This window comes from Chamaea fasciata, unplaced genomic scaffold (assembly GCF_029207755.1).
Source record: "Chamaea fasciata isolate MVZ Bird 193981 ecotype frontalis unplaced genomic scaffold, bChaFas1.0.hap1 SCAF_2, whole genome shotgun sequence".
Lineage (NCBI taxonomy): Eukaryota > Metazoa > Chordata > Aves > Passeriformes > Sylviidae > Chamaea > Chamaea fasciata.
Window position 1 is genome coordinate 7,771,862 of NW_027094087.1, and position 27,692 is coordinate 7,799,553.

At 37.9% G+C, this 27,692-nt stretch overlaps 1 long non-coding RNA gene across 3 annotated transcripts in view; it reads right to left on the reverse strand.

Annotated features, from left to right (window-relative positions):
• Nucleotides 1-27,195, reverse strand: part of LOC136305013 (uncharacterized) — a 57,997-nt gene extending 30,802 nt beyond the window's left edge. For all 3 annotated transcript variants that reach the window (XR_010724977.1, XR_010724971.1, XR_010724978.1), the window contains exon 1: nt 27,067-27,195. This is a non-coding gene — a long non-coding RNA (uncharacterized lncRNA). The remainder of the gene's footprint in view (nt 1-27,066) is intronic.
• Nucleotides 27,196-27,692: the final 497 nt, after the last annotated feature.

The window sequence follows — 27,692 nt, forward strand, 5'->3', positions numbered from 1 at the left end:
GAAAAGTCATTTGAAAACAACATTCCTTGGTAAGAAAGAAAGAAAAAAAAACAAACAACCAACCAAACACAACCTGTTTCTCAAATGTCATGCAGAAAATAAAATTTCCTTGCAAAAAAACTTTTCCTTTTTAAAAACTCAGACTCCAGTCTTCAAAAGGCAATATTTATGAGGCTCCTATTTAGCAATTTGCTTCACTAATCTAAAATAGCATTGCTCACATTTACATGTAAATTAAGTCAACTACATCATCACATTCTTTAAGCAGTTTATTTACTGTGTGCTTGGCAAAGCATCTGTTTTAGTTTCCCATAAAATCGAAAATATCATCTAGAAAAACACACATCTTCTCTGAATGGGGAAATGGAAGAAACTGAACTGTATGCTCAGTGTGATACAGAAGACTCAAAATGCAACTTCAGAAGAAAGGAAGTAGAAAAACAGAGTGATATTATATTTTTACTTCTGTTTAGTGCAACCTGTCAGTCTAACTGTGAGTCTAAACCACTAAATTCCACATATGAAGGTCAATCTGATCTGTTAGACAAACATTCTGGCAATTTATTTTAGTGGATCACTGTCTCCCTTCAAACACGTATCAAACCCTGTGTTGTAAGCAATAGAAGATACAAGAATCTAGCAGATCCAGCTTTGAGTCATGAAATCTGCAGTAAATGCACCCTTTAATAAAAGTATCTGGTCACTGTCAATGGCTTTTGAGGGTTTCTTGGGGGGTTTTGTGATTCTGATACAAGCTTAATAAAAGAATTTTGTAAGCAGAATACACAAGCGGCTGTATTGACAAATCCCAGATTAACCTCTCCACTCCTGACCTTTCCTGTACCCAATTTCCCACCTCAGCTGTCTCACTGATAGCTCACCTAGCTGTCATGCCACCAGCTTAACATGGCCAAAATTGGCCGGTCTTCCCACCAAAGCACTGCATCACTGGCACCCCCCTGTCACTCAAGCCTGTAGTAAAAATGCCATTTTTGTTTCACCATTCCCTAGCCTTCCTAATCCAGATCATAAATAAATCTTTCTGTGGCTTCTCCTACACATTAAAGATAATTTTCTTCTTTTGTGCCTGCACAGCTAAAATGCTCACTTAAGCTCTTGGTTCTCATTTTAATTCATTTATTCTCAGGCTCCATTACATCGTATCAACCATTCCCTTTCAGCCCATTCTAAATGCAGGTTTTAGTTTTATCTCCATTTAGGCCTCATCACAATGAGTAAAAATTCCAAAAGCATAAAACAGTGTAAAACCCAAAGATCCTTTTATCCATTTAGGATTCTAAATGAACATGGGCTATTTTTGTAAGCATTGGTGCAGCTCAAGATGCAGATTATCATTAGACACATGAACATCTACAAAAGCTTCTCCCCCTGACAATAGCACATAAGCCCCTAAGTATCTTGGAAATTGGACAATTTTACACTCCCGTCCACTCCTGTAATCCTTCTGCCACCTTCTTACATTTCACACATCCATTTTTTTGGTATAATTTCTTAATTTTGTCCTTTTTTGCCTCATCTTCTCACTGGGCATTTTAAATTATGCTTCTTCTGTTACCATCTATTTTAAATAGGGCTTTTCCATCTCATCCCATAAATATCTAAAATTCCATTTCATGTCATGCTTTTGGCATAAAGCATCTTCTGTGTACTTCCCTCCTTAGTGGCACACCTAACTCTAAGTAGCAGTTCACTAATGCCAGCTCATTAAGATGCTTAAAGCTACAATGGTAACAAAGCAAGGAACTATTCATATAAAGAATGTGCATAAACAACACATATCTGATGGCATATTGTCACCCAGTTCACCTTCCATTCTAATCCATGTCATTTTATGCTATACCATGAGAGTGAGTCTCCACTGGGAACAATAAATCATCTCTCTATTGAACGTGCAACTCCTAAAAATCCATGCACAGAGACTATACAGAAAATTATCAAACACTTGACACTAAAATTTTGAAGCCAAGCATACATAACTATAAATGAACTGTATTTCATTTTTTCCCTGATTGTTTCTGCTTGGGACTGCCCTCTCTCATATATTACAGTAAAATTTTGCTGAATTTACTATTAGAAATCAAAATTTTGGAGAGCAAATGAACAAAAAAAAGAAAGTGTTAAAGTAGAGAGAAGCATTTCTATGTTAGCCAGAGAAAATGCATGAAGGTCCTGCAGTGTGCCCTGAGGCAGCAGCAGATTAACAACAGTGGTTCACAACTGACTCAGTGAGCAAAGTGAACCAGAACCTGTTGATATTCCAACAGGCTGATCTGAGGTCATGTGCTGAATGTCACAGAGGGGTTTCTGGGCTGTGGAGGACACCAGGCCCTGTGCTGTGCTGAAGTGGCAAGTGGTGACAGGACTGGTGATCCTAGGCCATGGCCTTCAGCCAGCATCCACCCACTTCCACTCTGGAAGGGCGAAGGATTGACTCCCTGGGAACAGTGTGGTTTAGAGGTTTTGTTAAACATTTTGTCCTTAGAATCCAAATAAATAAAAACCACCCATGACATCAAAATTCCAACAGCAGTTTCTCCTGTTTGGTGGCCTGCCCTGTTCCCTCTGCCCCAAACTAGCACTATTGCTGGATTCTGTTTTCAATGTGTCAGAGTCTCTGTCCCTGTAAAAGAAGAACATCCCCAAGTTGTTTGCTCAGTTCTGGTGGTGATGTAATTCCTGCATGCACCCAGCCACTTTCTTTTTATTGGATAAGGCTTCCACTCAGTCTGTGGTTTAGCTTCACAAATGCTACAGGGAGCATGAAGGGCATAATCAGGGTAGGCAGCCATGACTGTGGAAGAGGAAGGAAGGAATTGCTTCTGCTGGCATTTCTGCCAAACTGAATGTCTGTATGACCATGGCTTTAGACCGTGACCAAATCACAACTCTAACTTGTCAGACATTCTTAATAACAGATCTCTACCTTCTGGATTAATTTTTGAGGTACACATACACAAGTGAGCACTGTACAACAAACCAAAACCCCAGAGAGGAGGCATTTAGCAGCCTTCATGGGTAAGCTTTATACATAACTAAATTACTAAGAAGAAATGCAGAGTTCTTTTCTATCCACAACAGAAAACACATATGCTCTTCTATTTATATATTCATTTCCCAGCTACAAAATAAAAGAATATTTAATTATTCTAATCAAAACATCAGTTTCTTATTTAGTAAACTCTGCTGCATTTTTATGGATGTTGCTATAAGAATGTTTTTGATAAACACTAAACATAACAGCAAAAACTATCTATTTTGTAAAAAGAATTCCGCCTTAAAGCCCATATAAATTCATCCCATAAAACACTTGGAATTTTTCCTTCAAAGAGGTACTAAAACTTTCCCCTTTAATTCATTAGTTTTCATTCAACTTTGACTGCTGCTATAAAGTGCTATTCCCTTTTTATGATACCACGATCAGGTTTTTTTGGCTTACCATAAAGTAAGAGAACATCAATCATTTGTATTATTCTATCTTGATCAGTGCTCAGGTGGGAATGCTCAAGTAATTTTATTAAATCATGCATTACCTACAGCCTTCAGTTAAAGAAAAACAAACCACCTAATCCAAAGCTATGGTTAGGAAAGAAATATGACTCGCCCTTTTTTGTATTATTATGAAGAATCCTGTACAAACAAAAGCCTAATACTGAAGCCAAAAACGATTCACATCAGGTACATTTAGGGATGAAGCACTAAGACATTTCTGGCAGAAGTGTTTGCTCAGCACATTTCAATGGTGGAATAAAATGGTCAGCAGAAGCATTTATCACCTGATATTATCTTTTGTATAACAGCACATACTCCTCTGCTGTTAATTGTTGCTAGCTAAAATGGCAATTGAGCTGAGGAGAGACATGAGGATTAAGGTCATAATGATGTACAACCAAAACTGCTTTGCCAGGCGCTCTGCTGAGTATAGCTTAGCCATGATTGTCAGGGCCCTGCTCCTGCTAAAAGTTGTAATCAAGACACCCATACAGTAAATGAAACAGAAATTACCCCCAGTCTAAGAAGCATGTTCTAGTTTCTCACAAAAAAGCATTTGTAACCATCAGAACAAGAATGAATATGATCAAGAATGTGTTTTCCTTCCGTCTCATGGCAGAAAGGGTAACCCTGATCACAAGACACTTTTCCACATTGGAGTGTCACTACTAATAACTCCATTATAAAGGTGTTCCTAGTGCTAGACCTCATACATTCTTACATCTGTCCAGAGGCTTGGAGACTTCCTTCACATTCCTCCCTTTATGTTTAGGTGAATGTAACTCCCATAACTGCTGCTGGATACTCAGCCCTGGGTACGACTTTCTTACCTTGTCCTGTACCACGACAGAAAACACTACAAATAGTGCCAGTAACACCACCAGCTTATTTCCACTGGTGGTCCTAAATGTTAGCTCCAAGTCTGTGGGAGTAAAATGATGGACTTTTCTGCATAAGCCTTGGACACGCATTTTTGTTAACTTCAACATCTTCTAGCTCTCAAAACTAAAATGGAGACATAAAAGCATGTTTCTACATTCAAAACAAGTTATTGAAGAGACAGAAAGGTTTTAAACCCCTTCTTTAAATGGTTTAGACTATATCTCTAGACAAGTAAATCCAATATAATTAAATGCATTTATGCTCTTGCCTGCAAAGACATTCTGTGCTAACAAACTAATAAAAATGCAAGAAACTCATGAGTAGAGTAAAATGGCCAATTAGCTGTTTGCATATTTAAAAGAGGACGAGGGAGGAAACAACCTGACTTCAGCCCCTGGAGACATACAAAGAATCTGTACATCTAAAAAAAACACTGTTGCCTGGGGGTTTGGGCTGGCAAAGTGCCAATCTTGCTGAAGTGGAAAAATACTTCCCAAAGTCATGCTACAGAACACTGACTCTAAGGAGCGCCTTCTAACAGGAAAACCATGGCACTCTTCAGTTTTGGTGATACCTGAATTGGTATTACAGAATTATTTGCTATAGCAGCAGTCTTCCCGTATTTTCTGTGGGCTATGGATACTGAGCTGCTTTAATTCCTATTTCCTATGCCATTTGGCTCAGGGTGGCTCACATCCACACTGCTCTGTGAAACCACTCCCTGCTTGCAGTTACACCACATGGAGTTCCATGTAATCTCTGGATTGGTCCCTACAGCACAGATATTCAGACATTGGCCTCTTTAGCACATTCCCATAAACCACATCTCTAACTGCTCAACAGCCCCTGGATTTAGTCTGGGGATGCTTGTGCAATATCACACAGGGGCCAGGGACTGAAGTGGCACCATGGAGTGAGGAGGATCCAGGGCACAGGTGCCCAGAACAGAAGAGGGAGGGATGCCACCAGAACCAAAAAAGCAGGAGGGATAGTTAGGAACATACTGAATCCATTTATCAGAGCTGGACAGATGTGTAACACAAACTACACTGGCAATGCAAGGTGATCAATAGGCTGGCCCGTCTTACAAGTCCTATTTGTTTTCCAAAAGACATGCCAAATACTGAAACAACCTCTAAATGACATTACTCTTGTTCTAGACATTCTAACTGAAAAGATATAGAGGTGTTGAGTTTTAAAAAATGCAATAAAAATAAAGACCTGCATGCAACATTTATCTTCTAAGAAGTTTTTAAATGCCTTCCACATGACACAGGGCAAAATTCAAGTCCCAAGGTGGGGTGAAGCTACAGCAATTCACTCTAGGAAAAAGTTTTTCTAAAAATCCCTAGAAAAAGTAGTCCTGTTTTTCAAATATGCTTGGTACTGACAATATGAAATTACTTGCAAATTCCATCAGGAATCAATTTTTTTTTTCTTCTTACCATGGTCATATACTCAGCTAGTGGAATGGTTAATCACTACTGAGACTGATGATAAGGGTGACAAATGAAACTCACGTTACTGAAATACCTCAAGAGATGGTAAAAGATTCTACAACTAGTCACAGAGTAAGCAAAGCAGCATTTTGTGGATGCTAGTATGGGTAAAAAATTCCACTTATTTACTTCCATATTTATATGTTAACTTCCCATAATTCAGTGGAAAAAAAAAAAAAAAGGAATAAATATTATAAACATAAGTAACTGGAAATTGCATCACTTTACTTAGCACAAGAGGGAAATAAGACCCCAAAAAGTAGTTATAGAGATAAGAAGGACTTGTCCCACCTGGCACTCTTGGACACATCCCTCCCATGTTTTTCTTGAAAGAATTTGAAACAGGTGGACTGATTCTCTCCCCTTTCCTCTTTGACCTGCCTCAGTTTACTATGTGGGCATGGCATGTTCCGGTAAAACAATCAGAGCCTCCCTATTACGGTGCTGGGCAGAAAAAGTAAGCAAAATTTTCTCACCTACCTACTTAATTCTAAAAACTTGCCTCAGGATTAAGCCAAGACCTTTATTTTAACAGGCATGAAACAGAACAAAGTGTCAAGAACTTTGAAGTCAATCCTGGCTTGAGCAGGTGGTTGAACTGGCTGCCAAGTACTGAAGTTTGAACATTATCTTACGTGCGTATGTTCCAACTGCAAAGACATGCGAAACAATCTCCCTTTTCGTCATGGTTGCAGCTCATTAATCCCTATTCTCTGCTTGTCAGCTGACCAAGAAGAAGATACTTGGCAGCTTTAATTTTCACATTCTACTGTCTGAGAAACAAAAGGTAATCTGCATGTACTTTAGCATGTCTGAAATAAAGATTATCTTCCTCAACAGACATTCTGCACTGTGGCATAAATACATATAATTCTGATGTAAAGCCATTTACAGAATTTCATAATGCTTTACCCGAGCCTTCTGGAAGTTTTGGTACTGCATGTGCAATTGTTACCTGAGCTTGGTAGATTTAAAATGTTGAAATTTATTAGATTAGCTTATAAAAGGAATAACTGGAATCTGAAATAACTTATGTTTAAGTTGAAAGTACACAATCTATTGACTTCAGACACTTGCTAAAATTATTTTAAGAAATTTAATAATCTTTTTTTGGTCTTCCAATTTTGACTGGCTTTAAATACACAGTAATTACTATTCTAGAACTAGGATTATATCCTGTATATGTGGAGTAGTTGCTACTTAGGTCATGGGAAAAGAGCTTCTGAGTATAAAGACTGTTTCGTATTTGTTCCTGAAAGAATAAGGATATTAGTGAGTTGAAAAATGGGTGTTTTAAACAGAGAAAAGAGACAGCCCCTACAGAGGGTCTGGGATGCTAAAAAGCAGTATACAGTAACTGAGGTCTCATCACTTCTCATGCTTCTAAAAATATCTACTGTCAGAAATAATTTTTACTGCAATATCAGTAGATGTTGTTTTACAGTACTGCACTCTTGCTAGATGGCCAATAGGTCACATCACACACACCTAGGAATGTCTTTGCATCCACCCAGAAAACCTGTACATAAAACTCATTTATCGTGCCGTGGTAAAAGGCAGGTCTCCCAGACTGCTCTTATTTCTCTTTTTAGTCATGTTAACAAGAAAGCAACCAGAACAGCGCCACAAAAAAAAAAAAAAAAAAAAAAAAAAAAAAAAAAAAAAAAAAAAAAAAAAAAAAAAAAGAGAAGCCCCAACCTGTACAGACAACTGCATACAGAATTTACTGGATCTCCCTCTTTAGCTGCATTTGTGCAGTTCTCCATGCTTTCATTTACATATCACTGTTCCCAGTAGTAACTTCGGCGCTGGAGAGTTTTCTATTAAGGAAAGCAGCGGTGATTGATTGCTGCCTGCTCCCCGTGCCCAGCCCCTCACAATGGGCTCATTGCTTCTTTCCATCACCTTAACCTGAATGCCTGAAGCAATGCATCCCTATCTAAGCTTCAGATCAGGTTTTCAAGGAGTAAAGGAGCTAATTAAATCAACTGGAAAAAGGAGTTTAATCAATAGCAAACTATAAACTCACATCTTTGTTTTATCTGTAAATACATAAATTACAAGAGAAAAGTTGAATGCAGTAAAAGAGATTGAGAGAAGCACTATCCAATCTACACTATCCAATGCTTCCATTAAATTAAGTCTCAAGCTATTCAAAAAGAATTCCTTGAATTTCAATAAGGAAATGCAAGATTCATTGTATGCTTTGATTGAGGCAGGTAAAAAATTATAATTTATTCCATTTCCAGCTTATTTCAACTTGCAATTTCTGCTCTTTAACAATCCTTTCCTTCAGCTACTCAAGGTACAAAATTCTTTTCAATTTCCAGTAGTGTTAACAGCGTACTGCAATCTCTGTCTTTGCCCATTTGATTTGCAACACAACATAATAGGTACAAATACTGGTCAAATATATCTTCATTATTCACAGTTTTCACAGTATTTTTTTTTTTTAAATTACTGTGTGCAATGTGTTATCTCCACAACACCTAGGCTTCTCTGTGCTGATGGAAGGGACTCTGGCCATCTAGATAGGCTTGATAACTAAAAGTACCACTGTGGTTTCCTCTTGGCATGAAAGCAGTCAGGTTTTCTGGTCTGTTCACACAGTTCTTACCATCTATGCCTTTATAAGCCACAGGCTATTTTACTGTTTTCATGACGTGTTTGTAAGCTCCTGTTCTAAACTCCACCAGGCTGAAGCAGTGGTGAGCTCCATCACACCACACACGGTGTCCTACACCATGTGCCACACTCAGACAGGCCTGGTCTTAAGCAGTTTCTTAAAGAGAGAATTTTAAAAAGTGCAGAGTCCACTTTATATAGTGGGCATTACTCAATACTGAATTTCCAGTCCATCCCACACTGCCTGCATTGCTCAACTCCTTTGCAAAGCATTAGGCAAACATTCTTCTCAAAGTTGCCTCTTTCATCTGCATGCTGATACCCTCATATGCAAAATAAAAGGAAAGGAGTCAATATTTATAAAATATCACACAGCATTTACCTAAAGAACCCTCCCCCCTAGTTTGTAGCTTGCTTTCCATAGATGTATATGGAGGTTCACTTGTTGCCACAATTGCTCTCAAATCCCATGGAAACAGATACATCTGAACATAGCTTTCACTTCTGCTTAAACCAAGCACCAAACTGGCATGGAAATGGCAGTTAAAATGTACCTGAATAGGTGAATATAAATTATATATAATAGCAACTTTTTTTCCTGGTAATAGCTGCCTAAATTAAAATAAACCAGACTTTTTGCCCTCCTGGCATCTTTCAAAACAGGACTTATGCAATCATACCCCCTATACTCTGAATCCAAGATCATGGCAGGTGTTTAATCTGATTTTAAACTGCAGCCAAGTTTGAGAGGTGGGGTCTCAGAGAGAACCTGCACCTCGGTGCCCTTCAGCACTCATGGATGTCTGTCTTCAGGTGTCCATTTCCACCACATGGAAATGCAGCAAGGTCTCTCCTCACCAAACATCCCCCCTGGCCAACCCAGGCAGTTAATTAACACATCTGATCTCTGGGCAAACCACCACTCCCTCGTGCTGTCAAAACTGCAGGTAGGGGAGGCTGGACCAGGTACATGCCAGGTAACCCCTACTTTGGAGGGATGAGGCTGCATTCAGAGATGGAGCTGTCAGGACTGGGCTGTGCCAGGAGAAAGAAAAACCTGGAAGAACATGCTTGATTTCCCAACAAAAGGAGTAAATCACATGCTTGCCAAAAAAAGTCAAAAAAACATTTCAAAGGAATATTATTATACTAGTGACAGACACAAATTCACTTTTGCCATCATCCTGAATTCTGCAAGGAAGCTGCAATGAGACAAATCAAAACCTGTAGCTATCATTGCAGAAAACAAGACTTTTTACAACAAAATCTTAGACAGTCAGTGGAGTCATCAGATACTGAGTTTAATAAAACAAATTATTCAAAAAAAAGCATTTGCTGCATAATATTGACTCAGTATTTTTTCAAGTGGTTATTAATTTTCAAAAAACTTAGGAACCCCACTGCTGTATTTGACCTACAAATCACTGACTTACATCAAGCCTGCAATAGTATTTTCTCCTCTGCCCATATGGCAGGGCTCATTTTATTACTGTCTATATTAAAAAAGAAGTGTGGAGAAATATAACAATATTTTAAGACTTGCTTAATTAATTAAATGTAAAGGACTTTATATCTTCCAACTAAAACCTACATCTTATTTATGGTTACAGTCATGCCATTTGGATATGTAATTTAAGAAAGAGAATGAGGAAGAGACTTATCCTTAGTTTCTAGTTCTTTTTTAACATCAGCCAAAAAAAAAAAGTCACTCAAAAAAAGGGAAAGAATGAATAATTGTAGGAAAAGTTATTTAAAATTGATTTTAAACCCAGCTTTGCTTAGTAAAATTCGTTACTTATGTTTTCAGGCAAATAGAAGAATGAAATTACATCAAGCTTACAACAGATAAAGAGAAGAAATAATTTAAATCTTCAGTAGATGAACCATTAGGCTCATGCCAAAAAATTTCCACTTCTGCAAGACAAATTGGAAAAAAAGCACATCCGAAACTCACCCTCCACCCCAAACCAGTAAATATGAAAAATAACTGATACACCTGCAAGCTACTTCACTTTGCACATAAAGAGTTGAAAATAATTATTTTTCTATTTTTGTTTTTTGACAAGTTTGAACTACGAAGAAAATTGGCACTTTTGATGAAAATGGCAATAAACCAAAAGGGTAAATTAATAAAATATCCAGCACGTAGTCACTTGTGCAGCTTTCAAGTTACAGTAATCAACAAATCAGCAAGTCCATCAGGTGCCCATATATCAGACTTATCACATTGTAAAGAACCGAGTTTGTATCTTGAAAATTTAATCATCAGTAAAATCAGAGAGCCACTTTATCTAAGTAGACAGTGTTGGGTTTTCTTTGTTTTGTCTCTCATCTTTAGATAAAAATGTCTGTGGAAAAGAAACTCTTCTACTTACTGATCATCAGCTATTTTCACTTTGGATCCTGCTTGCAACTAAACCTTGGGTCACCTACAAACTGTAAGAAAATAATTGTTACATGCCTACAGTGAGAACCTAGCCTGTATATTCGGTTTAAAAGCTGCAATCATTTGTAAGGAGGAAATTTTTTAGTCTTTTGATCCAAAGACATTAACAAGCACATCCTTCCAAGCATATGTCCCTAAAAAATAAATTTAACTAAATGGCAAAAGCATGAAAGCCACATAAAAAGATGCTTGAGGAGCAGAAAAAAAGCCTAAAATTCTCATTATATGCAGAAAAACATCCTACTTCAAAATAAACACTTCATTATGGCAGTTCAATAAAATGCCAAGAGACTACAGCTATTGACATTTATATAAACAATTAAATGTGATTAATGAAAGGCAGCGTGGCTGAATCAAATCTAGTTTATGATCACTAATTTGCAAGTCCGGATAATGTATTGGCAGCATTTTTATTTTGACAAAGTAAGTTTTTAATATCTGTTGTTAACTTGTTAAATGCCCAGGTTTCTCCCACATCTGGCCTCTAATTACACGTAAAGAGCAGCTGCTAAGATGTGCTCTACCATTTGAGACAGGCAATGTCATTTTCACTCACAAGCGTATCAGTTCCATGCATCATTTATGTTCTGTAACAGCCAAAAACCTCTTCAAAATTACATTTCCCTTTTCCTAGCAGCTGGGGTGGGCTTGTATTAATCTGAAGAGCCTTTACAAGATGTACCAAAGAGCAAAATGAACCTACATGGGATCTACTCCTCCTGGAGTACCAGTCTGAACCTCACAAAACATTGAGCATTTACAAGGCCTGTTGAAGGAACCAGGATGTACAGATGCTTGGCAGTGCTAGAGAACTCATGAAGTAAAATAATTTAAAACAAACGTCAAGGCTTAAGACAAATTTTAACCCATTAAATACTGTTAGGGTTTGAGGAATGGAACAGAGACAGTCAAGTTCCCAAATCCTCCAAGAAAGGTAACAAAAATGACATGGAAAGATGACAGTATTTTTCACTTTGTATTTTTAAAAAAGAATCCTGTACAAAGAAATCTTAATCTTATATTTCCAAACCAAACACCAGAAAATAGACCAGAACTGTAACACTGTTGACATGTGTGTAAGTATTTTCTGGGTTTGCTTTGCCCCATTTGGGTAATATTTGACTTGGGTATTTTTGCAGATTTGCTTTTTGGATGGAAAAATGAAAGAAGAGATTATGCCTCATTCTAATGTTTTTTCACTTCCAGGCCAGACTTATCTTCCTGGTGTTTTGGCTAGCTTTTTTTTAACCTTCCAGAATCAATTCCAGGAATTTTACTGCCTTAAAATACGTACTGAAATTTTCTTCTTATGAAAATCTAAGCCTATAAATCCCAATGTAATTGTTCTTGTTGTTGTACCATCAGCTGATGGTACTTATAGTATAGATACACATTTACCTTACTATTTGAAACATTGCAAAGTAAAAAAGCAGTTACTTGTTGGTAAAATCACGGTATTTGTATAAATACTACACCTGTTAAATCATATTGATCTTAACATAAATTTGTACACACTATGATGTAACCTAAGAGTTTTGGAAGTTACAACTTGGAACCATCACCTCAAGGTCATGATTTCAAAGGAAATATTAAATCTGTTTGCCTTTTGAATTTTTCAGTTTTTATTCTGCTTGATAAAATTACTGTGGAATTTTTACTCCATATTTACTCATTAAAAACATCCAGCAAAGCTTAGTAACAGAAAGGTCTGTGTTGTCTCTTTGCTACCCTTAACCAATTACCAAATAACTCAACACTGCAACTGGCAGGGGGAGGTGACACCTCTCCCAGTCTCACAGTGGCTTTCAAATATCCTTCAACTTTGTCCACAGAGCAATATTTAAAGAATGGGAAAGTTCAAGTGTTCTTTACATTTGGTATTTTAATACTCCCCTTCAGTGTCTGCAAGGATGAAGCAAATTATTAATATCTCTGTGCAAATTATGATTGTCTGCAGGATGTCAACATTTGGATAGCTAGAAGACAGAGAAACTGGACTGTGACAATTTTCCCATTTCTAATGGATTATGGAACAGCTGTCAGACGGTAACAACTTACACTATTAAGCTAGTCTGCATTTGAACTGGTGACCTAGGAGTGAAATATTCTCTCTCTCATGATCATTCATTCTCTCATTAACAAGGCCCCTGAGTCTTCTGCTTTCCACTGAATAGTTCTTCCTTTTTTACTTCCTTTCCTTTTTTTCCCCTTTCCCAAGTCAAATGTGTTTTCCTGATTATCCAGTAAGATCACTCCAACTAGTGCATCTCTTTCAGACACCCGTGATCAGAGACAGAACAATTGCTGGTTCAAAACTTAAAATGGAGAAGCTGAAAGACAATAAAGCACATGTACATTGTTCCACGTAGGTGAGATGCGGGTTGTAAATAATTTGAAGGCTAAAATTCAAAATGAAGGCAAGTATGTAAAGCATAATGCTATATATTTATAGATGCACATATCCACCACATTTGTCAGCACTGAGACTGAAGAAGAAAAGCAGAGTTCATCCTGATGGAAAAGCACTGAGTTCAAAGAAGCTATATATCAATATATCTGCCAAAATGCCACAGTGGATGAACAAATCATGCTAGAAATATCACACGTTCTTTCTTTCCAAGTCCTGTAACATTATTAACAAGCTGATACCTCTTAAAGACTCAACAAACTCCGGCAGGATTTTACTGAACATACCCTGAGGCAATGGATGTTGTAGAACTGTAAAAATCACAGAATGATATACTGGAGAGAAAAAAAACCTCACAACCCCACTATCAAAAGACAAAACTGTCAAAGTGACTATATATTTATTCACTAGAGATGCAGAAAACTAGGAGAAACGTAAAAGAGGAATAGGTAACAACCACTTAATCCTCAAAGCAACGAAGAGTGGATGACAGCCAACCATAGAGGAGCAAGAAGCATAAAAATAAACTATAATTAAGAAAGGATAACAAGCATTTAGTTGCCCCAAACCACAGCTATGTTTTCGTTCATCCTTCTTGGCATAATGGACTAGTAGGAAAGTGGAATTGCAGAAAGGGAAGGAAGATTCACAGCACCTACCCATATTTAAAAGACTTGGGAGAGTTAATTCCGTGGATATGCAGGACTAGAGAGGATTTAACAGTAGAACAATAACGTAAGAGAAGGCTAGAAAATCTAAGCCACACTTTTTTTTTTTTTTTAAACATGAAGAAATGAAATATATTACTAGTTAGTGGCTCCTGTTATTTTTTTATAATCAGATTTTACAAAGAAGTATAAAATGAAGTTTCCAACCAATATAGAACCACTACATATATAAATGAATACTTATGTCATTTAGCAAAGGATCTGACCTGAGGCATCTTTTTCAGGCAATTAAAATTAAATCTGGACACTCTTACAAATGAAGGTGCCACGTTATGTTTCAACATTTAATTTAAACAGGGATTCTAAGTGTGTTGGTGTTCCTGCAATCTAGGGGTTAAATTAGTTTCTCCTCTGTTTGAACCATAACCAAAAAGCATTTTATGAGTGCAATAATGCACTTCAATAAATGGAGCTCACAATGGATACTCAGTTTTCTCTGGGGAATGAAGAAAACTTGTGTTCTCTTTCTGCTTCACAACACACTGGCAGTCTAAGGTATCCTTTGAAGGCACAGAGCCTGCTGTATATTACTGGATATATTTCACTTACATAGATGCAGGAAGCTGTTAAGTACAGCCCCTCACCTAAAGGTCTAACTATTCTCATCTCTCCAACTGTTACCTTTCTTACTCGTGCAGAAACTAGCATATTATTTCCTAACTCCATCTTGAGCTCCCATTTTCATTTTGGGGAAAAAATTGCAAAGTAATCATAAAAAAGGGCCTTAAAGTTAAACCCCATATATTTAAACTCTCTTATTTATACTACAATAGCCATCCAATTACCATAATAATAGGTATATGAATATAAATAAATGCTTCACTTCATTTTTGTCAGCATTTGCAGAAAATAATATGACAGAGAGCAGGGCTCCAGGGAGTCATCTGACATTATTGAACAACCTCTTTGCCTAGGATATGCCTGTAGCTGCCCTGCTACAGACAGATTACACAAAGGAAGATCTACTGTTGGCTTTTCAATGGGAGTGTCAGACGCTGATCCCTGCCTCACAAAGAATCCGCTAATGGGAATGCAAATAGCATCACCTGTATAAAGCAAAACAAAACAAAACAAAACTTTCTAAAGAATGCTTCTCTGAGCGGGCCCATGTGAAAACTCTTCCTGCATGCACCTCATGGAGCAACGGCCAATATTTCCCATATAAAATTTTATATTAAAACTTTATAATTCCATTTCAAAAACAATGAAATACAAGAAAGGTTTTTAGCTTCAGAGGCCATAAAGCTTAACAGTAGTGTACCCTAACATATAAGAGCATAGTATCAAGTGCTAAATTGCTGGATATAACTCACCAAACTAATTTCTGAAAGTTTAGTAGCAACCTGCATGTGGTAAAACTAACAAACTAATTTTAAACAATTATTTTTAATGAAAGTGCAGCATATATTATAGACCAGTTTAAAATTTCAAGAAATTTTAGGATGATTTGCGGCGAAAGGATTTCCAGAATCCCAGATGGAGAATATCCTACACTGTCACAAGGAGCAGTGATTCAGGAAAGAGCTTGTTACCACTTTAAACTGCAGGAGGAAAAGTAGGGGTGTGGGGGCAAATCGAGCCTCTCAGTGGGGCTTCTTTAAGGACAGACTCCTGCTGGTCCTGGGCATATTGGATAGCACCTCATACCCTGAGAAAAGTCAGGGAGGTCAGGGTCGTTATTCATAGCAGAAAGCTACTAAAGCAAAGATTTAGAAGGTCGTTAGAGATCATTTAAACAATAGCCTTTAGTTTATTCAGCAAAATAAGGGGCACTCTCATTTCCACATGTAATCACTTGGAGGCAGATACAGCCCTGCAGTCTACAAGCTAAAAATAGCTTCTATTTTTTATAATGAAACATGGCCAACTACCTACTTTTTATATTTTGCATTTCAAGTGCACTTGAATGTCAAAAACCCCACAAATTTCCAATTTTTATAAAATCCCATGGAAGGGGAAAAGAAATTTAAATATCTACAGTATTAACAGCTTGGCCTGTAAATTAGTTTAAAATTAATTAGCAGTCTCCAAAAAACCTATGGGTAACATGGCACACCTGAGGCCACCTAGACCGAACAACAAGACAAAGGTTCCATGCAAAATTTCCCTGAATGAATCAAGTTAAGGTAAAATGACAGGTCTGGAAGAGGTACTTTTTTGATTTCTCAAAAATTATTAATAAACTTGATGTGAAGAATTCATTTAAAGTCATAATGTCAGAGCTGAATTTTTACACTGTTCCACTGCTGATTTTAATAGCTTTTTAGGTGTGCATCAATTGAGGATGAATTTAGAAAGAAATAAAAAAATCAAGTAGAAAGTTATGTGGCTGTATAAAATGGCAATATAAGAAAGCCATTTGTGAATATATTAAGCCTGACCTTAAACAGTTGGAAATCCACAAAGCTTAGTTTTACATCAGCTGAGAATCTGACCTATTGAATTTAAGGTGACATTTCCCATCAATCTTATTTTTTTCACGCCCACTGACAGTTTTCTATGTATTGTATGAACCAATGTGAACTAAATCTATTAGCTGCTGCATCCAAGAGTTAGCATGGTGACATTAGAAATAATAAGGACCAAGTTCAGCTCTTTCTTTCCTTTTTTTCTCCTTCAGCATGATTTACAATTCTCTTTCAGAACTTGATAATTCTCCTTGGCACCATTTAGGCTACCTCGTCTTATTTCAATAAACAAAACAATCTGAAAATTAAAGTGGAGTGTGCAGAAAGAAAGAGATTAAGGATAAATTGAAGATGCTCTGAAGCAGCAAAAAATAAATTGATTTTTATTGCAAGGAAACCACCTGTAATAGGCTGCTTCAGCAATCTGGTACCATGTGAGAGAGGCCTGACCTGCCCACACATCAAAGCACAGAGGGTGAGGTTCACTACAAAGATGCTTCTCAGCTGAGGACTATCCTTAGCACAGCTGGGAGGAGAAAGGAGCGAGGCCTGGTCCTTGCCTGCAGCATTCCTGCTCACCCAGTAAGGCTGGTATAAAATTCGTCTTCCCCTGTAAAAGCAAAAGGGAAACAGGAAACTACCTGCTTTTCGATTTTACTTTTATTTCCCAGGAGTACTGATAGATGCTGCCTTTTATTTGGGGTGAATAATGGGACAAAAACCACAAGCAGAACGATCTCAGGTGTGGAATAGAGGGGTATAAAAAGTAGAGTAACACGGAAAAGAAGGGGGTGTAAGGAAATTAAATGTACTGATAAAGAGCAGAATCAGCATAGTAAGAAAAAAGAGCCTTCTTCTGCAATGGGGTACAGCCAGTACCCATTTATTCTACAATAAAAAGTTCACCCTAAAATGACTGGGCAGTCCATGGCTTTGCAGCAATACAGTGCCACATCTAGAAGGCGGAAGCTGAGGAGAAGCTTGAAATGGAAATCTTCTTACTAACTGAAAAACTGCAGCAAAAGAGCCTGTATTTAATCCTTGCATTGTGCCACTAGATATTACTCCATGCTATTAATTTGACAGTGCATCTACATTTCGGTGCACTCAAAGCTGCAAAATACTTTCAATATTTCACAGAATGTGGTAGAGGGAAGTAGGAGATTGTGGCAGCTGCAAGGGAAGCAGTTTGGATACAGCATTTGGGAGCGAATTAACAAATAATACAAAGTAGCTAATTGATCATTGAGAATGCACTCTCATGTCAAGAATCTTGGCCAGTAAGCAGAGCTGATGAGGGCATAAAACCAATCTCATTTGGCTATAGCTCTTGGGCTTCCAACATCTGCTGAAAATAAATTGACCCTGCTTTCTGATGAAGTTTATCCTCTTACCCTCAAGAGCACTCAAAAATGGCCTTTGAATGTAGGAAAATAAAGTACAAGTTCTTTCACCTTCCACATCCTTGTCCCAATGTGTGAGCTCCAGCCTCAACTCCTCAGATTGCTGAGATATTATAAATTTCTCATCCAAGTCCAATCTAGACATATCCTCAGTAAACATTTAATTTCAATAAAATGTCATGCTCATTGCACAAGTACTTTTGTTGAAGCAGATTCTGTTTCCTTAATGCGTTAATTCATTTCACAGCTATATTTAGTCTTGAAAAGAAACAGCAACAAAAACACACACACACACAAAAAAAAACCAAACCAAAAACTCAAATGCTTATCAGTACCCACATCTGGGAAAAATAACTCCACACACATAAAATTTTCAAGCAAGAAAACATATCCTGAAACTCCATCTTCTGGCCTTTCTTTGACCATAGGCAAAAGTGGCTTTTAACTAACCTTGAGTGCCGATCACCAATAAAGAAATACAGATACCTTCAGGTCCATGACTCACCTTAAAAACAAATTTCAGTAGGAACTTGTCAATGACTGGATACAGTCATTGCTCCCCACTAACATTTTTGTCAAGCTGTTTGGGTGAAACAGTGCAAGCCTATCCTGAAGATAACTGACTTGGGATGGCAGACTCCTTCCCACTGTGGACACTTAACATTTCAGTATGGTCTAAGACTGGAAGGAAATAAAGCTGTTCTTAACACTTCCAGAAGACATCTGACACACAGCCTGCAAGGGAGTCCATCAGAAAACTGTTAAAGCAGATGGTTTTCTCCTCCATTCTCTGCACATCAAAGGCTTTGCTCATTCCCAGTCGGTTCCTCATTGTCACTCATCTGTGATTTCACTCTCCATCTGCATTGCCGTATGCTGAGTGATAAGGTCATATCAAAATCCCATCCATAATTTGAAAAAAAAAAAAACAAACCAACTTGCTATGTATCAGCTTAAGCAAACAAGATAAAATCTAACAGCAGTATTAAAAAATTCCCCTAACTCCTGTCTCAAATGAAAACGTAAGCACTCTACAAGTACATGAGTAAACTCATTTTACATTCAAATTCTGCCTGTGTTCAAGCTCAAGGCTCTCAAACATCAATACTCTGGATTGCTTTAGGGTGTTTTTTTATCAAATCCGATGAAGAGTTTTTTCTCTTTATCATACATTCCTGTACAGAGAAATAAGAAACTATCAGATATTCTTTATACTAACCATATCTAGACAAAAAAAGAAAACTGCAAAGTGGCTGAAGTAAAAACTATTTCACAACAAAAGTGTTTTCTATCTCTGTCACAAGTTACTGCCTCACCCTGGCATTCTAAAATACTCAACAAAATGGTGGCAAAATTTATGTAGATAGTCAGATCTCCAATGTCCCTAAAACTGCTGACACAAAATCCTTCTCTCAGGATGCTACTTCTCATGGGTGATGAGGCAAAGAACACCTTAATCTGCACATGTCAAGATAACTAAAATTCACGTCAGCCCTTGCAAAACAAAGCTACTGGTGCAGAAGGTCACTAACCACTTCAGGCCAAACACTGAACTAAGGAACTCATCCTGCAAACTTTTCCATGACAATGCAGAGTAAATGGAGAACATGAAGAATATCAAAGCAAGTGAAGATAAACCCTTGTTCAGGGGCTTCTGCACAAATAGCAAATGTTATCCTGCAAATTTACCGTTGTTCTGGACTTCTGAAATTGGGTAACATATTAAAAGCAGTTACTTACTCCCCTCATAATCTAGGAAGAATTGTGGCTGTGAATATAGCCACTGGAATACCAGTTCAGCAAAGCATTTAACCTTGTGCTCCAAAACTATCCCTACTCAGCAATCTCCCTTGACTGAGATGAAAGTTTTAAATCCTCTAGTTAGTAAACAGCAGTGGAGAAAGCCACTAGATACCGAAATTATGAACTCGGGAGGATCATTTTTCTGCCTACGCGAACTAATGGCAATAATTGAAATAACACTGGCCCACATAGTCAACCAACAGTTATAAAACTGCAAAAGAAGGAACAAACAGCTGAAGTGAAAAAAAATACATATATATATGCATCTGAAAACAATAAACTGTAAGAATGCTTCAGACCAGAAGTTTTTCTATCTTAGTACTGAGTACATCAGTCAATGAGAAAAGGACAAGAACAGTTCAAGTACACAGAACTGCTTCTCTCATGTGACTGCCCAACTTTTAGTAGGTCCTGACTGAGGTGGTTCTTAAGTCTGAGGTCAATTCTGTATCTTTACTCATTATATCTTGTATAGACTATTTTCTTCTTAATTTATTCAACTGATGTTTTAATTCATTTTGGCCACTGCAGCATCTGCCAATGCGGTCCACATGCTACAGAAGCAATTCATGCTATTTAAACAGATACATCAGATTCCATGAATCAAACCAATATTTGGTTGGTTTGGTGCTAGAGACAAAGCCCTCCAGTAGCTGAGTTCAGTATGGATGGTGCAGGGTACACCAGCACAGGCTGCTCAGTGGGCCCACAGGTACCACAATGCCATTCCTGGAGTTTTGTAAAGTTGTGTGAGAAGCAGGAAACTTCTGCATTTGTGTCTTTTCCAGTGGTTTGTTCATCTGCTTCTAACACAAATCTGAATGCATTCCCTTAGCAGGTGGGTCTAAAGGACAGTGGGTCAGGACCTGCGGGCAGGTTTTGCAATCTCCCGCCTGTTGCCTTTATGCAAAGGGAGGGCTGAAGCACTTCCCACTGAAGGCACCTCAGATCTACAAAAGGAGGCAGTAAAGCAGGTGTCCCTGCACTGTTCTGTCTCCACAGCTGTAGACAAGGAAGCAGGAAAGCCTTGATATTAGTTATGTTACTTTTGCATTTCCCATGAGAAATAACTTCTTCCAAAAAATACAAAAAAAAATTCTTGGGCGTGCAAAAAAATCCTTTGTATTTGTTACCACAAGATATAGTCTTCCAGATAGATGAATTATTACTGAGATTAAAAACAAAAAAAGCAATTTCAACTTCAGTCTCTGATTCCTCTCAGTATCCCTCATGAGTTGCAACCAAAGAGGAAGATAAAATTAGAGAAGAGAAAATCCAGACTTCCCTGTATTAAATAATAAAGTTAGCATAAAGAAACAGATTTATAAAAACCCAAAAAACCACAACAACCAAAACCACAGAAAATGAAAGAAATGATAACTTAACCATAAATGTAAATTTAGAATGAAGAAGACACTCTCAAGTCTTCATCTGCAGAGTCCAGTACTCACCAACAAGCTAGCTACAGACTGCTCTGAAGTGGATGGCATTTCTATGGCAGGGATTTCACTTTCTTGATTTTTATGATTTGAGACATCAGGGCTGGCTAATACAAAATCAAATCTTAATGGGGGGCAGGCAGAGGAGGAGATCACACAAATCACACAAGCCAACAAATTGTGGAGTTTTGCAATCATAAAATACCATGTGGTAATGCTCACGGATATTTTTCATGTAATCAGGGCTAACACAGATTTGGTAAGAAAAAAACCCCAAAGGCTATTCTCACTGTTAACACTTAAACTGAGTTAGTTTCCTATTTGAAGTCTTAAATTACGATGAAGCATGTCATTACACTTCAGGTGTAGCTTAAAAATTTTCAGGAATGGTAGGCATGGATTTGTGAATGAATCTCATTTAGCTTCACAAAGAGCAAGTAATGAACAGCAAGCCTGACTGTATCTTAAGGGTTGATCAATATTAGTTAGTTTCTTTAATTAGAACCCAAATATATCTTGCAATTTCAGCATGATCAGGTAGAACTCTAATTTGAGATTTTCACTGAATTTTACCTTTTGTTCGTTAGAGAAGGAGCATATTTCTGTGGGACACTGGGCAGATTTCAAATGCAGTGGAAGGAGGTATTCTCCCTTTGAGGGATTTTCAGAAGCAGTTGGTCTAAATATGCTACAAAATCCCTCTGTATGCAGATTAACACTCTCCCATTTACATAAGAAAATCTTTCCCTCAAATCTCGCAGTTGTCATGCACAGTAGCGACTCTGGGCCGTCCCTTTGATTGCATTATAAATTAATATTTGTACTTGCTTTCCAATCAATAGGAAAGAGTATTTTGTCAAAAGGCTGAGCTGCTGGCAACACTCGAGCATATTGATGAGGGCTTAGCGGCGATTACAGTGCCCAGGCACAGGCAGCAGCAGCGCTCCTCTCACCCACGCTTTGTGCACCTTGCATCCTTCCTGGAGATTTTCCATGGGCTCTAATAGCTCCCAGTTGGCCTCCCCATGGCAGACCTCCGCACAGCTGGGAAGCCGACGTTGCTATGGAGCACCAGCACCATTAGGGAACAAAGGTGCAAAGCAGTGCATTACAGCTGACACGCAGCTCGGGAAGACATTAAGTGTCTTTACCGAGCTGTCACTGACAGCCCTGTGGGAGACAGAGGCAAGCCACGGGTCCAGGAAAATAATATACTGCATTAGCAATAACTGTGACAGAAAGCTGAAGGGGTTAGGCAGAATTAGGTGTACCACATATGGCCGTACTTGGCAAAGGTTGACTGAACTAATATTGACTGTTTCAAAGCACACAGCTCTGCTCCAGCCTCCCAGAAACTCGAATGTGTCGCTAGAATGATGATCTGACAAAGAGGTATTACCCATATTAAATATAGATATCTATTAGACATTATATGTATATATAAAAGAAACACATATCTAATAATTCATCTATATGAGTAAATCACATTCTCTTTTGAAAGTTATACATGCCAGACTTATTCACTGCCTGCGGGTTGTGAATGCACATCCCTACATCACAATTTATGCCTTATAAGCATATACAGGTAAGCCAAGTAGTGCTCTTCTCTATTTTGCATTTCTGACACTCTCTTCTGTAACTTGGAAAAATTTTCATACAGTCAAATGTAGCAAATTAGACAACTTTGTGATCCATCAAGTGTCCCTGATGCTGTCAACATCTTCAGTTCTTGGAGTCAATCTATAAAATATGCTTATTCATATATATTTTTAATCACAGGTTTACACAAGAGAGGAAACACAGACTTGCTCTTTCTCTTCCAAATTTTTTCAGAGGGACACTGACAATAGGTTGTAAAAACCCATCAGTTGTTGTTTGATAAAAAAAGCAAAGTCTGCTGTGGTATTAAAACATAACTTTCTTTGTGTAACCTTCCAGTTTAAGCCCTCATTCTTTTTACCTAAGTTTGAAAGTCTCTCACTAAATAAAATGCTCCCCTGGGATATAAGTGTGCATGCATCACACACAGACACACAGGAAATCCTGATCTTCATATGACCTTGTGAATGTACTCACTATAAATTAGGGTCAGGGAACAAGCAATTTTAGAGTTACCATTACTGCTGTGGTTACAGCTTACCTTTACCTAAAATATTGGATCCAGTGTTGTATGAAGTATGAATTCAACTGACCAGTGACAATCTGGTAGAGTAGAAAACAGCTTCTAATCAAACCAAGACATTGTCAATCAACTAGAACTTCTGCAATCAACACTGTCCATATCAATCCATGAATAATGACTATTATAGATCACCATACAGGACAACATTAGCTTATCCATTCAGGGTTTTACTACATTCTAGCAATACTTATGTGTTTCCTCTAGATCAGGACGTTTTCCAGATCAACATGGGCAGTGGGAGCAAAAGGTTTTTATCTTCCAAAGATTTCAAGACCTTTTCTTTTTCTTCAAAGTCTGTTTATGTTTTATTCTCATCATGGCTAAATACTGCTTTATGTCATTATTCCAGAGTGGGTTTTGTCATGGTTTTTTGTCGGGGTTTTTTTTTTTTTTAATGTAAAGTAGGTCTTTGCTACAGCTCATGAAAATAATCGAGCAGTTGAGGGGCCTATTTTAAACCTCAGAAAAGTGGAGAGATTTGCTTTGACAAGAAATCACTTCCATTTTATGGGCCAGATGGATCAGGCTTTGCAGACCTGTGGAAATGTAAACCTGTTCCACATTTCTCAGCTAATGAAAAAACACACAACATGGTGTTAAATTGCATCTCCACTATGTAAACAGCAAATTAAATCAGACTGTTTTAAATCTATGATAAGCTTAATACAATCTTCAAGAAAGTTGTTGCAAGTACAAGGATAGGCAGACTTAAAAAAAAAAAAGTACTAGCAAGCAAACAAATTCAAACATACAAGTTATGCTAAATCAGTAAAACCTGGCTCAAATGCTAACAGTGGCTGGGTTCTTACTCAAAAAAGAATTCCCAAGTTTAAATGAAAATACAGTAGGGGGGAAATCATGTGGTACATGTTTAAAAGGGGATGAAGAAAGCAAGCTCTCCCCTCCCCAAGTACAGCTCCTTTCAGTGTTCCTGCTGGAGATGCACAGGAGTTATTTCACACCTATGGCTGCCAGCACATTACACGATGCTTTGATGCACCCTGGACAAGCTTTTTTCTGCTGTTTACATTTTGCCCATTGTCTGACTTCACTGTCCACTATTAAAAGACCTGCTAAAGAAAGTGTACACATATAATTCATGGTATTCTGTATTCCAAAGGACATAGAGAGAGACCTGGTCAACTGTTACCTAAAACCAGTTAACTTTGACCTTTAAATATGTAACAGAACGACACTTCTTTGATATAAACGATTACAACTCTCCATATCAAATGTGCTTACAAAAAAGGAGAGTTTGGATTAATATTACCCATGAAGGTGCTGTTGCTTGACACCACATTAATTCTGCTGTCTCCAGGGGATTCAGACCCTGCAGTGGTGCAGTGAATAGGAATACTACAATAAGTAGTTTTTTCAATAATTTCTGATAATTCATTAACTTCAAGACATGCTCTGAAGATGTTGTGGCGTAGAATAATGAATATTTTATGTCAATTTTTAAGTTTTTTTTTTATTATTTCATGTGGGATTGACATGAAACAAAAAGAATTTAAACTGAGGTTTCCTAAAACATTGGAAAGAAGCAAACAAGTTATAGAGTTGTCAACATTTCTCCTAACGTAACATTGTCTTTCTGTTAATAAATTAGTTCAAGTCCCCTACTACTAGCCAAGCATAAGGGTTTTTGTTAAATTTTGGGGTTTAAATGCATCATACCTTTATTTTAACATATGCCCAAATAATTCAAATCAACACTGGTAAAAAAATGACAGATGCCCATTAGCATAACTGACTAATCGAAAAATAACATTAATGCCTTATTACTTATAACATATTCACCCAAATGTTTCATTAACTTTGTAATGCAATATTAATGAGAAAGATAACTAAAATTTCCTGGACCCAGCGAGTGCAAACTGCCAGCTAATCATTAAATCCCAGCTCTCCTTTCACTTAGTTTCATCTGCACAGGTTCCTCGCAAATTCCCATTCACAGATCACAAAAGAACAATTTGGGTTACTTCAAGAATTAATTAGGCATTTGTATGAAAGCCACTAGAACAACTGCTCCTCCTGCGAGTTCATAAAGCTGTTTAATTTGCTCTTGTGTTTTCATTCAGAGAAGCTGGCAACACCACAATAAAACGCAGCATGCGGAGATAGCAAGCCAAATTTCTTACTTAATTGTTCACTTTCATTTACTATGCTCATTTAAAAGAAGCAAGCACTAACACCTTTTAACCTCAGCAGTGACACAGCTGGGGCACTCTTCACACATAATACGGAATGACTTGGAATAACGTGCCCCTTGTCAATCTGTAAAGAGCATTCAGGTTGAGATTTGAAGTCTGTGCCTGCATTAGCAAAAGGCTGAAAAACCCTCTCCTCTACAGTTTAGCTTTTATTATGTTTATGTCTTGGCAGCTAATTGCCTGAAGAAAGGAAAAGAAACGCTGAACAGGAAGTATTGAAATGTGTATTAAATGCTGAAGAATAATGAGACAGCATAATTACTGATTTCTTTTCTTTTTCTTTTCTGGAACATACCTTCTTCACTGAGGAGTTAAATAGCCATTTGAATGATGCTCTTTTGCAAAGCTGTCTTTATAAAGCTTCTATTGAGCAGAAATAATAGACGGGACACAGGACAGATCGGATTTCTGTATTTAGCAGAGGTATTCTGCAAGAAACTTGGCTTAGCCATGGAAATAATGTCACTGAAAAGTCAGAGTGAGCCCTGTGGAGAGCTAATCGGGGGTGGAGATGAAGATAATCCTCCCTCTGAACAGCAGCCCTGGCTAACCACAGCTAATATCTGCTTCATACCACCTCAGTGTATTTTCCTGGCCTCCCACCACGGAGCTGGAAAACACTGGTGCATCCTTTCTCCCTCTATTTCAAAGTCCTTTTAAGATTTTTCAAATTTGCTATCTGCAAAGGAAAACGTAGCCACTCAGACTCGTGTGCAATGTGAAAACTGGCTGGAGCATACCAGCACTGGTGTCCATCTGTCAGCATGGCACTCAGCCCACAGACAAGGTGGGATGCCAGCTTCAGCAGGGTGTAGGTGCCAATTAAATACAAATTTAGAGTGATAGCCTGCAGAAGGCATAAAATAGCATAGATTCTGCAAAGAGGCATTTCTGATGGTAAATACTGCCAAATGTTTTATTATAAGGGATCACTTGTGTTTATGATAGCCAGAATTACGAGTCAGATCCAATACCCATGAAAGTCAAAGTGGCCTTCCAAACACTGCAGAAAGTATACATATGTAATATGTGTCACAGTCTGCTCTTACTAACTTGAATAGCAAGGCTATTTAATTCATCAGAACAACTGAGGCCTTAGAGAACGTGCCTTTTCCCAATCAATCTGCATGACAGTGAAAACTCTCTGTGCACAGAAAGTACTAATTATGTGTGATTGACAAGGTAAAAAGAAAGACTGCAATGCTTACCCTAAAAAAAAAAAAAAAACAACCCCACAACACAAAAGTACACTAAAAGAAAAGCTTGGCTGGTTGTAGCTCTGTCTTCATCCTTCCCCATGCAAACAGGTTGCAATTAAGTAATATACATTCCAGTTACTACCTAAATAAATTCTGAAACAAACATGCTACCAAAAGAAACAAATTTGCATTTATTCTTCAGTGAATAGTTTTCAAAGAATAAATAAAATACATTAAGGCATTGTTATTGTTGTTGTCATTGTTCATTAGCAGACCCTCAAATTTCCTTCTCAATTCCCTCCTCCTTTGTTTCTCTACCTACCTTCCAACCTCTGCTCCTCCAGCCTTCTCCTTCTCCAGAGACAAAGGAAGATGAAAAAAAAAAAAAAGCACAACACAAACCCCAATGGTTTCTGTGAACTGCAAGAGGTGAGAAGGGAAGAGCTACAAGGGCTGGATAAAAGGAGGCAGCAGTGGAGGACCAGCTGATATCAAACAAGTCAGACCCCACAGGTGTGGATCCAAATTAAAAGCCATTGGAAGCGGCTGGGTGTGGGAGTAACTGAGAGGGCGATGGCTCAGAGAGGTCAAACCATGAGCAGCTGTGGGTGGTCAGAGTTATGGGCTGTGGTGCTGGACAGTGCCTTCCTTCAACCAAGCTTCTGGAGCTCCGTGGTGCCAGACTTGGAAGAAAGGCAGATGGAGCACAGCAGAGGAGCGTCACTTCACACCAGGCTTTCAGAAACAGCCACCTTTCCAAATTCAAACAGCTCTTCCTCACTTTCTCCCCCTTTCAACTTCTTACCTAACCCTGCTTCCCCCCATCCGTATCTATCATCTCTAGATGTTTGCAAATGCTGCCAATAAGCACAGATAAACTGTTCTGAAAATTTGCAGAAGAGATAACACTGGGTTTTATGCAGCACATAAACTCATCCTGCCATTTTA